The 14785-nt window shown below is 46.9% G+C and overlaps 1 non-coding gene and 1 pseudogene across 1 annotated transcript; both read left to right on the forward strand.

The window, feature by feature from the left end:
* The first annotated feature begins 6011 nt into the window (after nt 1-6011).
* LOC129018584 (small nucleolar RNA U3) lies at nt 6012-6240 on the forward strand (annotated as a pseudogene).
* An 8286-nt stretch (nt 6241-14526) lies between these two features.
* LOC129018572 (small nucleolar RNA U3) lies at nt 14527-14742 on the forward strand. The gene has a single exon (XR_008495379.2). It is a non-coding gene; the product is annotated as a small nucleolar RNA U3 (small nucleolar RNA).
* Nucleotides 14743-14785: the final 43 nt, after the last annotated feature.

The raw sequence follows: 14785 nt of genomic DNA on the forward strand, positions 1-14785 counted from the left end.
GACAGAGCAACACTCCATCTCAAAAAAAAAAAAAAGGAAGCCCTGAGTTCTGCCCAGTTCGGCCCTTTGAGGGTGAGAGATCCCACTATTACCCAAGCCTGGCTGTTCTGGGTATGTAAGTTGGGGGACAGTGGGGAGCACAGTTCAGGAACCACTCCCACAGCCCCAAGAGCCTCCCCAACCCCACCAAGTCCACCTTTGTCCTCTTCTCTGAGCTGCAAATGCCTCTTGGGCGCCATCCCCTGGAGGTTTCTCAGATGTACAACAGCCCAGATAAAACTCATCATTGCCGGGCGTGGTCGCTCACCCGGCACCTGAGACAAATAAAATGTTTTTTTAAATTATCTATAGGCTGGGCATGGTGGCTCACGCCTGTAATTCCAGCACTTTGGGAGGCCAAGGCGGGCAGATCACGAGGTCAGGAGATCGAGACTATCCTGGCTAACATGGTAAAACCCCGTCTCTACTAAAAATACAAAAAGTTAGCCGGGCATGTTGGCGTGCACCTGTGGTCCCAGCTACTTGGGAGGCTGAGGCAGGAGAATCGCCTGAACCCAGGAGGCAGAGGTTGCAGTGAACCGAGATCGTGCCACTGCACTCCAGCCTGGGCTACATAGCAAGACTCCATATCAAACAAACAAACAAACAAAAAAACACCACATTTTATTTGGGCCAGGCTTGGTGGCTCACGCCTGTAATCCCAGCACTTTGGGAGGCCAAGGCGGGCGGATCACCTGAGGTCGGGAGTTGGAGACCAGCCTCACCAACATGGAGAAACCCCATCTTTACTAAAAATACAAAATTAGCCAGGCATGGTGGCGCATGCCTGTAATCCCAGCTTCTCGGGAGGCTGAGGCAGGAGAATTGCTTGAACCCGGGAGGCGGAGGTTGCAGTGAGCTGAGATCATGCCATTACACTCCAGCCTGGACAAGAAGAGTGAAACTCTGTCTCAAAAAATAAAAATATATATTTGTGGTTAGGCATGGTGACTCAGGCTCACACCTATAATCCTAGAACTTTGGGAGGCCGAGGTAGGAGGATTGCTTGAGGCCAGGAGTTCAAGACTAGCCTGGGCAACATAGCAAGATCCCATCTCTACAGAAAAGTAAATTTTAAAAAATTATGACATTTTGAGCTCCATGATGAAAAAAATTTGAAAAGAAAGAAAGGCTGGGCGCGGTGGCTCACGCCTGTAATCCCAGCACTTTGGGAGGCCGAAGTGGGCGGATCACAAGGTCAGGAGATCAAGACCATCCTGGGTAACACGGTGAAATCCTAAAAATACAAAAAATTAGCCGGGCATGGTGGCGGGTGCCTGTAGTCCCAGCTACTCGGGAGGCTGAGGCAGGAGAATGGCGTGAACCATTCTCCATTCTCGGAGCTTGCAGTGAGCCGAGATTGTGCCACTGTACTCCAGCCTGGGCGACAGAGCAAGACTCTCTCTCAAAAAAAAAAAAAAAAAAAAGAAAAGAAAGAAAGAAAATTGGCCAGGTGTGTTAGTGCACACCTGTAGTCCCAACTAGTCAGGGTGCTGAGGCAGGAGGATCTCCTGAGCCCAGGAGTTCAAGGCTGCAGTGAGCTGTGATCGTGCCACTGCTCTCCAGCCTAAGATATGGGAAAAACCAAAGAGTTTTTCTTTTCTTTTTTTTCTGCTGTCATTGTATGAAATAGTCTATAGGTTTCCATTATATCCAGTTATAGAGGGTTTTAATGAGTTACGGATTTTCTGCCTGCTGGATCTGTCTGTTTCTGATAGAGGGACATTGAAGTCGCCAACTATAATAGTTTCTCCTTGCAGTGCTGTCACTTTTGCCTCACATGTTTTGATGTTCTGTTGTTAGGATCATACATGTTAAGGACTGTTATGTCTTCTTTGAGCATTGACTCCTTAATCATTATGTAATGCCCTGTCCTTATCCCGGATGACTTCCTTTTCTTTTCTTTTTGTTTTTCAGACAGGGTCTCTGTCAACCAGGCTGGAGGGCAGGGATCTTGGCTCACTGCAACCTCTGCCTCCTGAGTTCAAGCGATTCCCGTGCCTCAGCCCGCAGAGTAGCTGGGATTACAGGCAAGTGCTACCACACCCCGCTAATTTTTGTATTTTTAGTAAAGACAGGGTTTTGTCATGTTGGCCAGCCTGGTCTTGAACTCCTGGCCTCAGGTGATCTGCCCGCCTTGGCCTCCCAAAGTGCTGGGATTACAGGTGTGAGCCACTGTGCCTGCCCTATTCCTGATGACTTTCCTTGCTCTGAAGCCTGTACTGTCTGAAATTAATATAGAGACTCCTGCTTTCTTTTGATTAGTGTTGGCATAGTAGATCTTTCTTTATCCATTTGCTTTTAATACATACGTCTTTAAAGTGTAGTTCTTGTAAGCAACATATAGTTACATCTTGTTTTTTGCTCACTCTGACAATCTCCGTCTTTTAATTGGTTTATCTGGACCATTGATATGCAAAGGGATGTTGATATAATTGGATTAATAGCTGCCTTTTTTTGTTTTTACTGTTTTCTATTTGTTGCCTTTGTTTCCATTTTTGTCTTCCACTCTTTTTCTGCCTTTTGTAGTGTTTTGCCTTTGGGGTTTTTCTTTTTTTATTTTCTTTTACTTTCCTTTTTTTTTTTTTTTGAGACAGAGTCTCCCAGGCTAGAGTGCAGTGACGCGATCTCAACTCACTGCACTCTCTGCCTCCGCGGTTCAAGCAGTTCTCCTGTTTCAGCCTCCCAAGTAGCTGGAACTACAGACACGCACTGCCACGCCCGGGTAATTTTTGTATTTTTGTTAGAGATGGGGTTTCACCATGTTAGCCAGGGTGGTCTTGATCTTCTGACCTCCTGATCCACCTGCCTCAGCCTCCCAAAGTGCTGGGATTACTGGCATGAGGCACCGCACCCAGTCTATTTTTTTTTAAGTTTTTTGTTTTTTGTTTTGAGATGGTATCTTGCTCTTGCTGCCCAGGCTGGAGTACAATGGCAAGATCTCTGCTCACTGCAACCTCCACCTCCTGGGTTCAAGTGATTCTCCTGCCTCAGCCTTCTGAATCGCTGGAATTATGGGAGCCCGCCACCACGCCCAGATAATTTTTTGTATTTTTAGTAGAGATGGGGTTTCAACATGTTGGCCAGGCTGGTGACAAACTCCTGACCTCAGGTGATCCACCCGCCTTAGCCTCCCAAAGTGGTCAGATTACACACATGAGCCACCACGCCCGACCCTAAAAGTATTTTTTTTATAGAGATGGGGTCTCCCTCTGTTGCCCAGGCTGGTCTCAAACCCCTGATCTCAAGTTACTGCCTGCCTCAGCTGCCCAAGTTGCAGGGATTACAGACACAAGCCACTGCCCCCGGCTCTATTTAGGAACATCTTAGTTCCAAGTTTTGGCAATTATGGATAAAGCCGCTATAAACATATGTTTGCAGGCTTGTGTGGACATACGTTTTCAACTCATTTGGGTAGACACCAAGAGCTGCATTCCAGCCTGGGCAACAAGAGCGAAACTTCGTCTCAAAAAAAAAAAGAAGAACAGAAATTAGGCCAGCCATGATGGCTTGCGCCTATAATCCCAGCACTTTGGGAGGCCAAGGCAGGCAGATCACTTGAGGTCAGGAGTTCAAGACCAGACTGGCCAACATGGCAAAACCCTGTCTCTACTAAAAATACAAAAATTAGCCAGGCGTGGTGGCGCGTGCCTGTAATCCCAGCTACTCAGGAGGCTGAGGCACGAGAATCACTTGAACTCAGGAGGCAGAGGTTGCAGTGAGCCCAGATCATGCCACTGCACTCCAGCCTGGGTGATGAAGTGAAACTCTGTCAAAACAGAAATTATTCTCTCGCAGTTCTGGAGGCTCAAAGTCAGGAATCAAACTGTTGAAGCCTCGAAGGGGGATCCTTCCTTGACTCCTCCAGCGTCTGGAGGCTACTGGCCATCCTGGTGTTACTCAAACACCAGGGGTTCCATCTAGGGCCTGCTGCTCACCTCACAGAAAGCCAATCACTGAAACAACGATTATTGCCAAGGAAGAAGGCTTTAACCAGGTGCTACAGCTGAGGGGATGGGAGGGATTTATCCCGGGAATGCAGGGGGTGGTTCAACGTAAGAAAATCCGTTAACGTAATGTACCGCATTACTAGAACAAAGGGGAAAAAACAGTCATTCCAGCTGACACAGAAAAAGCACCCAAGAAATTCTAACATTTCATCATTAAAACATAGAGGAAACTATGAAATGAGGGGATTTGCCTCAATATTATAAAAGGTATTTGTGAAAAACCCACAGTTATCATACTTAATGGTGAAAGACTGAAAGCTTTCCCCCTAAGTTCAGGAACAGAGGTTCACTTTTACCACTGCTACTCGATGTTTTTTTTGTTTTGTTTGTTTTGTTTTGTTTTTGAGAGGGAGTCTTGCTCTGTTGCCCAGGCTGGAGTGCAGTGGCGCGATCTTGGCTCACTGCAGCCTCTGCCTCCCGAGTTCAAGCAATTCTCCTGCCTCAGCCTCCCCAGTAGCTGGGACTATAGGTGCATACTGCCACGCCTGGCTAATTTTTGTATTTTTAGTAGAGACGGGGTTTCACCACGTTGGCCAGAATGGTCTTGATCTCCTGACCTCGTGATTCCTCTGCCTCAGCCTCCCAAAATGCTGGGATTACAGGTGTGAGCCACCATGCCCGGCCTAGTCAACATTTTTTTTTCTTTTTTTTTTTTTGAGACAGAGTCTCACTCTGTTGCCCAGGCTGGAGTGCAGTGGCACAATCTTAGCTCACTGCAACCTCCGCCTCCTGGGTTGAAGCGATTCTCCTGCCTCAGCCTCCCGAGTAGCTGGGACTACAGGCTCGTGCCACCACGCCTGGCTAATTTTTTTTGTATTTTTATTCGACATGGGGTTTCACCATGTTAGCCAGTATGGTCTCGATCTCCTGACCTCGTGATCCCTCCGCCTCGGCCTCCCAAAGTGCTGGAATTACAGGTGTGAGCCACCGCGCCCGGCCTAACATTTTACTAGAAATTTTAGCCAGAGCCTTTAGGTAAGAAAAAGCAATAAGAGGCATCAAATTGGGGAAGAAGAAATAAAACCATCTCTATAAATACAGAAAATCCCGAAGAATACATACACAAAAATTACTAGAGCTAATAAGCAAATTCAGCAAAGTTTCAGGACACAAGATCAACTCACAAAAACCAGTTGTGTGGTTTCTTGTTTGTTTGTTTTTTTGAGGAGTTTTTCTTGTCACCCAAGCTGGAGTGCAGTGGCACGATCTCGGCGCACCGCAACCTCTGCCTCCCGGCTTCAAGCGATTCTCCTGCCTCAGCCTGCTAAGTAGCTGGGATTACAGACATGCCCCACCATGCCCAGCTAATTTTGTATTTTTAGTAGAGACGGTGTTTCTCCATGTTGGTCAGTCTGGTCTCGAACTCCCAACCTCAGGTGATCCGCCCACCTTGGCCTCCCAAAGTGCTGGGATTACAGGCTTGAGCCACCGCGCCCGGCCTAATTTTTATTATTATTTTTGTTTTCCCCTTGGTAGAGACCGGATTCCGCTATATTGCCTGGGCTGGTCTCCAACTCAGAACAAAGGATCCTCCGGCCTGGGCCTGGGCGTGGGCTCCCAAAACGCTGGGATTACCGGATTACAGGCTGGCGCAGCACACCAGGAGCAAACACTTCCCGCTTTAAAAATTCAGGTTGTGATCGGCTGTCATTCAGTATTATGCTAATTAAGTAGTCTTTAATTAATTTAGTTTAATTTAAATAAATTTTTAAGACAATGTTTTAAAATTATGTTTCTACCTGAAACGTTAATTTAAATTAATTTTTAAAACAATTTTTTTTAAATTATGTTTCCACCTGAAACGTTAATATGTGTCGTTACGTGATGATATTCGGGAAGATGTTATTACCAAACTATTTTTCTATTTATTTCCTAATGGAATCGGAAATGGCGAAAGTATCTCGCCATCAGTTAAAAGTGTGTGGCAGATGTGGACCCAGCAGAGGCTGTAAGAAAAGAATTAAGACTATATTTTAGGAAGTATGTGTCGTGTAGTTCGTTATTAGTAAAAGGTTTTTTTTTTTTTGAATGTGCGGAATACCGGTAAGCCACGAGAAAAAACGTAGTGTTTTTTGCTGAGTGTAAAACTGACTTTTGGCAGCTACCTTAGTGTTAACTGCTGACTGTCATTGACGACCGTCCTTTACGACTGTTTGGAGGGTAAGAGGGGAAAAAACGCCATCTGAATGGTTTTCTTTGTAAATGGTTTAACCACTCGTAACGGTTTAGCGGCTGTTGTTTTTTTCTCTCATTAATGAGTTGTTTTCGTCTACTCGCAAGTTCTGTCCTTTTATTTTGGTGGTAGTAAACCTGGTATTTTGCCTCGGTGATTTTTCAATCCTAGTCTTGACAGAGGGGATTCTGTGATATGTTTTATCTAATTTTCCGTTTCTTCCCGCCCGCTGCTTCTTTTGCCCTTGTTTTTTTTTTTGTTTTTTTTTTTAAGTTGTACTTTTTCTCCCCGGTCACCAACCCTAGGCGATTTTCCTACCTCAGCCTCCTGAGTAGCTGGGATTACAGGCTCGTACCACCACACCTGGCTAATTTTTTCTATTTTTAGTAGAGACGGGGTTTCACCATATTGGTCAAGCTGGTCTCGAACTCCTGACCTCGTGATCCTCCCGCCTCGGCCTCCAAAAGTGCTGAGATTACAGGCATGAGCCACCGTGCCCGACGTGCCCCCGGTTTTGTTTTTTTTTAAATTTGCCATTTTTGGAATCGGTAGCATTTGATAGCAGTAGGAGTCTACCTGAGTTTCCCTAATTCGAAAGACTTGTTGTTCCTGTATTTTGAGCAATGGGATACAACCAACAATGTAGTTGGCTCTCTTTAGAGAGTTACAAAGGAAAGCAATTTAGTTTTCTCCTAATCGCTCCTAAGTGCTATGCTTATTTCTTTTATGTTTCTTTAGTAAAATTAAAAATCAGCTTTTTTCTTTTTTTTCAGATGGAGTCTCGCTTGGTCCCCCAGGCTGGAGTGCAATGGTGCCATCTTGGCTCACTGCAACCTCCGCCTCGCGGGTTCAAGCGATTCTCCTGCCTTAGCCTCCCAAGTAGCTGGGACTATAGGCGCGTGCCACCACTCCCGGCTGACTTTTGTATTTTTAGTAGAGATGGGTTTCACCATGTTGGCCAGGCTGGTCTCAAACTCCTGACCTCAAGTGATCCACCTGCCTCGGCTTCCCAAAGTGCTGGGATTACAGGCGTGAGCCACCGTGCCCAGCCTACAGATACTTTAAAAAACATGTTATTTGTCATGCCTGTAATCCCAGCACTTTGGGAGGCCAAGGCGGGCGGATCACAAGGTCTGGAGATCAACACTTTCCTGGCCAACATGGTGAAACCCCATCTCTACTAAAAATACAAAATTAGCCAGGCATGGTGGCGCATGCCTGTAATCCCAGCTACTCGGGAAGCTGAGGCAGGAGAATCGCTTGAACCCGGGAGGTGGGAGGTTGCGGTGAGCTGAGATCATGCCATTACACTCCAGCCTGGGCAACAAGAGCGAAACTCCGTCTCAAAAAATAAAAAAAATCTGTGGTTGGGCATGGTGACTCAGGCTCACACCTGTAATCCTAGAACTTTGGGAGGCCGAAGTAGGAGGATTGCTTGAGGCCAAGAGTTCAAGACTAGCCTGGGCAACATAGCAAGATCCCATCTCTACAGAAAAGTAATTTTTAAAAATTATGACATTTTGAGCTCCAGGATGAAAAAAATTTTAAAAAAAGAAAGAAAATTGGCCAGGTGCACACCCGTAGTTCCAACTAGACAGGATGCTGAGGCGGGAGGATCTCCGGAGCCCAGGAGTTCAAGGCTGCAGTGAGCTGTGATCATGCCACTGCTCTCCAGCCTAAGATACAGGAAAAACCAAAGTGTTTTTCTTTTCTTTTTTTTCTGCTGTCATTGTAGGAAATAGTCTATAGGTTTCCATTATATCCAGTTATAGAGGGTGTTACTGAGTTATGGATTTTCTGCCTGCTGGATCTGTCTGTTTCTGATAGAGGGACATTGAAGTCGCCAACTATAATAGTTTCTCCTTGCAGTGCTATCGCTTTTTCCCTCACGTGTTTTTAAACAACATATGACACACCTAAGTATTTCACTGGACTTACAGTACACAGGTGGCTCTTGGTTTAATTTTCTTCTGACTCTATTTCTTTCACCCTTGCCTCTCAGAGCAAAAGATTTGCTGCTTATCTTTGCTGTCTATGGGCTTTGGGCTGCTGGGCTGAAAGGCGGCGCCACTTAAAAGGAAAGTCTTCCTGCTCTTATAAAAATTCTAATGTAGCCTGGCGCGGTGGCTCACGCCTGTAATCCCAGCACTTTGGGAGGCCGAGGCAGGTGGATCACGAGGTCAGGAGATCGAGACCATCCTGGCTAACACAGTGAAACCCCGTCTCTACTACAAATACAAAAAAATCAGCCGGGCCTGGTGGCGGGCACCTGTAGTCCCAGCTACTCGGGAGGCTGAGGCAGGAGAATGGCGTGAACCCGGGAGGCGGAGCTTGCAGTGAGCCGAGTTTGCGCCACTGCACTCCAGAGCCTGGGCGACAGAGCGAGACCCCATCTCTAAAAATAAATAAAATAAAATAAAATAAAATAAAATAAAATAAAATTAAAATTCTAATGGAACCCACTTAAGGTGAAGAGGTCGATGATGACGAGAGTAAGGAGAGCAGGCAAAGCTTTCTCAGGATGGAGAGAAGATGGGGTACCAGGATTAGATTCTCAACCTATTAAGAAAAAAAAATACCAATGATTTATACAAGAGAAGGGTTTATTTCTATCTCCCATAACAAAATCTGGGGGTAGACACTCCAAGACCGGTCTTGGACCTTGACTCTCTTCCCATCAAAAGGTGGACTCCAATGCCACACTCGGTAAGGGCTGGTCTTAATGACAGGCTCCAAAGACATGGAATGTGGCTGGTGGGCACAGTGGCTCATGCCTGTAATGTCAGCACTTTGGGAGGCCGAGGCAGGCAGATCACTTGAGGTCAGGAGTTCGAGACCAGCCTGGCCAACATGGTGAGACCCTGTCTCTACCAAAAATACAAAAATTAGCCGGGCGTGGTGGTACATGGCTGTAGTCCCAGCTACTCAGGAGGCTGAGGCACAAGAATCGCTTGAACCCGGGAGGCAGAGGTTGCAGTGAACCGAGATCACGCCACTGCACTCCAGCCTGGGTGTCAGAGTGAGACTTTGTCTCAGAAAAACAAAAAAAACACAAAGAATGGAATGCGGTCGGGTGCAATGGTGCACCTCTGTAATCCCAGCACTTTGGGAGGCTGACGCTCGTAGATTGTTTGAGCTCAGGAGTTTGAGACCAGCCTGGGCTACATGGTGAGACGCTGTCTTTACAAAAAAATACAAAAATCAGCCAGGTACGATGGAGCATGCCTGTAGTCCCAGCTACTTGGGAGGCTGAGGTGGGAGGACCTCTTGAGCCTGGGAAGTCGAGGCTGCAGTGAGCCAAGATTGCACCACTGCATTTCAGCCTGGGCAACAGAGACCCTGCCTTTTAAAATAAATTGTAAAATAAAACTTTTAAATAAAGAAACAAAGGAAGTTGATTTCTGTATACTGTGTAAGATAAGGATCCAATGTGTTCTGCATGTGGGTATACAATTTTACCAATACCGTTGATTAAAGTGGCTGTTCTTTTGCCCCTTTGTCCTTGAAGAGATGGTCCTTGGCCCCTTTGCGGAGAATCAATTGGCCATAATTGTTTGGGTTTATCTCTGGGAGAGTGAGACCCTGTCTCGAAAGAAAGAGAAAGAACAAGCAAAGAAAAGAAGAAAGAAAGAGAGAGAGAGAAAGGGAGAGAAAGAGAGAGAGAAAGAAAGAAAGAAAGAAAGAGAGAGAGAGAGAAAGAAAGGAGGAAAGAAAGAGAAAGGGAGAGAGAAAGAAAGGAAAGAAGGAAGGAAAGGAGGAAAGAAAGAAAGAGAGAAAGAAAGAAAGGAAGGGCGAGCCGGGCGCGGTAGCTCACGCCTGTAATCCCAGCACTTTGGGAGGCCAAGGCGGGCAGATCATGAGGTCAGGAGATCCAGACCATCCTAGCTAACACAGTGAAACCCCGTCTCTACTAAAAGTACAAAAAATTAGCCGGGCGTGGTGGCGGGCGCCTGTAGTCCCAGCTACTCGGGAGGCTGAGGCAGGAGAATGGCTCCGGGAGGCAGAGCTTGCAGTGAGTCGAGGTCGCGCCACTGTATTCCAGCCTGGGTGACAGAGCAAGACTCTGTCAAAAAAAAAAAAAAAAAAAAAAAAAAAGAAAGAAAGAAAGAGAAAGGAAAGGAAAGGAAGAGAAGAGAAGAGAAAAGAAAAAGAAATGGAACGCAACAGAAGTGACGCTGTGTGAACTTCAAGGCTAGGTCATGAGCAGTGTCCACCCTCTCTCTGGAAAACTCACTCTTGGAACCCTGCCACCATCCTGTGAGGAGGGCCAGGCCACATGCAGAGGCTACCTGAAAGCCCCACTGAGGTCTCAGCTGATAGACAGACAGCACCGGCCATCAGACATGGGAGTGGTCTTCACTTGTGGTCTCCGTCCCCACCCTCCATCTGACAGTAACCACAAGAAAGACCCGAGGCAGGCACCATTTAGCTGAGCCGAGGCAATCACCAGAACCAAGAGACGTAATAAACAATTAATGAGAGTTTTACACCACAAGTTATGACTCAGGGATATTTCCTAAAGTGAAAAAAAACCAAAAACAAAAAAAACCTTAAGTATGGGGTGGTTCATTAAGCGGCAGCAGATAACACCTGTGTTCTACCCTGTCTCCCAGAATTCCCTGACAGGATTAAGACCCAGTTACCTGTAGCAGTAATTTACTTAATAACAATGCCCTTTGGTGACTATTTTCCCCATCCTACTCCCTTGTCACTGTTTCTTAAGATCATCTCCCGGCCAGGTGCGGTGGCTTATGCCTGTCATCCCAGCACTTTGGGAGGCCGAGGCGGGCGGATCACGAGGTCAGGAGATCGAGACCATCCTGGCTAACACGGTGAAACCCTGTCTCCACTAAAAAATGGAAAAAATTAGCCGGGCTTGGTGGTGGGCGCCTGTAGTCCCAGCTACTCGGGAGGCTGAGGCAGGAGAATGGCGTGAACCCGGGAGGCGGAGCTTGCAGTGGGCGGAGATCGCGCCCCTGCACTCTAGCCTGGGTGACAGAGGGAGACTCCATCTCAAAAAAAACATCATCTCCAGGCCAGGCGCGGTGGCTCACGCCTGTAATCCCAGCACTTTGGGAGGCGGAGGCGGGCGGACCACCTGAGGTCCGGAGTTCGAGACCAGCCTGACCAACATGGAGAAACCCCGTCTCTACTAAAAATACAAAATTAGCTGGGCGTGGTGGTGCATGCCTGTAATCCCAGCTACTCCGGAGGCTGAGCCAGGAGAATGGCTTGAACCCGGGAGGCAGAGGTTGCTGTGAGCCGAGATGGTGCCATTGCACTCTAGCCTGGGCAACAAGAGCGATACTCCATCTCAAAAAAAAAAAAAAAAAAATCATCTCCCAAGGCCACAGGCGGTGGCTCACACCTGTAATCCCAGCACTTTGGGAAGCCAAGGCGGGCAGATCACTTGAGGTCAGGAGATCCAGACCATCCTGGCCAACATGGCGAAACCCCGTCTCTACTAAAAATACAAAAATTAGCCAGGCGTCGTGGCGCATGCCTGTAATCCCAGCTACTCAGGAGGCTGAGGCACGACAATCACTTGAACTCAGGAGGCAGAGGTTGCAGTGAGCCCAGATCATGCCACTGCGCTCCAGCCTGGGTGATGAAGTGAAACTCTGTCAAAACAGAAATTATTCTCTCGCAGTTATGAAGGCTCAAAGTCAGGAATCAAACTGTTGAAGCCTCGAAGGGGGATCCTTCCTTGACTCCTCCAGCATCTGTAGGCTACTGGCCATCCTGGTGTTACTCAAACACCAGGGGTTCCATCTAGGGCCTGCTGCTCACCTCACAGAAAGCCAATCACTGAAACTGTAGCAGGACGAGTCGCAGACAAAACTCCTCAGACACCGGATTAAAGAAGGAAGAGGTTTTTTTATTCGGCCGGGAGTGTCGGCAGACTCGTGTCTTAAGAGCCGAGCTCCCCGAAAAAGAAATTCCTAGCCCTTGTAAGGGCTTACAACTCTAAGGGGTCTACGTGAAAAAGTCATAATAGATCAAGTAAGCGTGAGGAACGTGACTGGGGGCTACATACATCAGCTAACAGTACAAAAAGTTTTACAGTGCTTTCTCATACAATGTCTGGAATGTACAGATAACACCAGTAGTTTTGGTCAGGGGTTAATATTATTATTATTTTAACCACCAGGGCCAGGTGGTGGCGCCAAGGTCGTCTAGCTATTTATCTTACTTCTGTTTCTTTTCAACTTTTTGCTTTCTCCATTTTCTCCTGTCTTATAAACTAGGGAAAAGGGGAGGTTGGGGAGAAACTGGGAAGGACAACAGGAGAAGTGGTGGCCTCATACCATAAAACAACGATTATTGCCAAGGAAGAAGGCGTTAACCAGGTGCTACAGCTGAGGGGATGGGAGGGATTTATCCCAGGAACGCAGGGGGTGGTTCAACATAAGAAAATCCGTTAATGTAATATACCGCATTACTAGAACAAAGGGAAAAAAACAGTCATTCCAGCTGACACAGAAAAAGCGTCCAAGAAATTCTGACATTTCATCATTAAAACATAGAGAAAACTATGAAACAAGGGGATTTGCCTCAACATTATAAAAGGTATTTGTGAAAAACCCACAGTTACCATCACACTTAAGGGCGAAAGACTAAAAGCTTTCCCCCTAAGTTCAGGAACAAGACGCAGAGGTTCACTTTTACCACTGCTAGTCTGCTAGTCTGCTAGTCAATGTGTTTTTTTTGTTTTGTTTTGAGACGGAGTCTTGCTCTGTCACCCAGGCTGGAGTGCAGTGGCGCGATCTTGGCTCACTGCAGCCTCTGCCTCCAGGGTTCAAGCAATTCTCCTGCCTCAGCCTCCCCAGTAGCTGGGATTACAGGCGCGCGCGCCACCACGCCCGGCCAATCTTTGTATTTTTAGTAGAGACGAGGTTTCACCATGTTGACCAGGTTGGTCTTGATCTCCTGACCTGGTGATCCACCCGCCTCGGCCTCCCAAAGTGCTAGGATGACAGGCGTGAGCCACTGCGCCTGGTCCAGTTGTGTTTTTATACACTAGCAAGGAACAATTCAAAAATGTAATTAAGAAAACCGCTGGGCGTGGTGGCTCACGCCTGTAGTCCCACACTTTTGAGAGGCCGAGGCGGGTGGATCCCTTGAGCCCAAGAGTTCAAGACCATCCTGGGCAATGTGGTGAAACCCCCTCCCTACAAAAAATACAAAAAATTAGCCGAGCGTGATGGCATGTGCCTATAATCCCAGCTACTCAGGCGGCTGACGTGGGAGGATCACCTGAGCCCTGGAGGTCACGGCTGCAGTGAGCTGTCACGTCATGCATCGTTGCACTCCAGCCTGAAAAAGGAGTGAAATTCTGCAACATGTTACAACATGAATGAACCTGGAAAACGTCATTCTAAGTGAAATAAGCCAGACACAAAAGGACAATATTGCATGTTTCCACTTTTAGAGGCACCTACAAGAATCAAATTCATAGAGACAGAAAGTAGAATAGTGGTTAAAAGGGTCTGGGCAGAGGGAGGAAAGGGAAGTTTGTTTTATGGGTAGAGTTTCAGTTTGGGATGTCGAAAAAGTACTGGAGATAAATAACGGTGATGGTTACATGCCAATGGCTACATGAATGTACTTAATGCCACTGAGTTGTATATGTGAAAAATGGTTAAAATGGTAAATTTTGTATCTATTTTATACCATCCCCCCTAAAAAAAATTGTTCTTAAGAGTCAAGATCTCACTCTGTCTCCCAGGCTGGGGGGCAGTGGGGTGACTGATCAGAGCTCACTGCAGCTTTGAACTCAGCCAGCTTCCCTGACTCAAACGATCATCCCGCTTCAGCCTACCGAGTAGCTGGGATTACAGACGCTGCCATCACGCCCAGGTCATTGTTGATTTTTTTCCCCCGCGCTTGGTAGAGACGGGATTCCGCTATATTGCCTAGGCTGGTGTCGAACTCATAGAACAAAGGATCCTCCCTCCTGGGCCTGGGCGTGGGCTCGCAAAACGCTGGGATTCCCGGATTACAGGCGGGCGCACCGCACCAGAAGCAAACACTTCCTGCTTCAAAAATTCAGTTTGTGATTGGCTGTCATTCAGTATTATGCTAATTAAGCATGCCTGCTTTTAAACGTCTTAAAACAATTTTTAAAATTACGTTTCCACCTAAAACGTCAAAATTTGTCAAGTGATAATATTCTAAAAGATGTTATTGCCAAACTATTTTCCTATTTGTTTCCTAATGGCATCGGAAATAGCGAAAGTATCTCGCCATCAGTTAAAAGTGTGCGGCTGATGTAGACCCAGCAGAGGCTGGGAGCAGGACGTTAAGACTATACTTTCAGGGATCATTTCTATAGTTCGTTACTAGAGAAGTTTCTCTGAACGTGTAGAGTACCGAAAACCACGAGGAAGAGACGTAGCGTTTTCTCCTGAGCGTGAAGCCGGCTTTTGGTGTCGCTTCGTTGCGACTGCCGTCAGCCATTGATGATCGTTCTTCTCTTCTTATTGGAGAGTAAGAGGGAGAGAACGCGGTCTGAGTGGTTTTTCTTTCTTGACGGTTCAATAGCAGGCAACAGGGTGTGTAA

The sequence above is a fragment of the Pongo pygmaeus genome, chromosome 19 (assembly GCF_028885625.2).
Source record: "Pongo pygmaeus isolate AG05252 chromosome 19, NHGRI_mPonPyg2-v2.0_pri, whole genome shotgun sequence".
In the NCBI taxonomy this organism is placed as follows: Eukaryota; Metazoa; Chordata; class Mammalia; order Primates; family Hominidae; genus Pongo; species Pongo pygmaeus.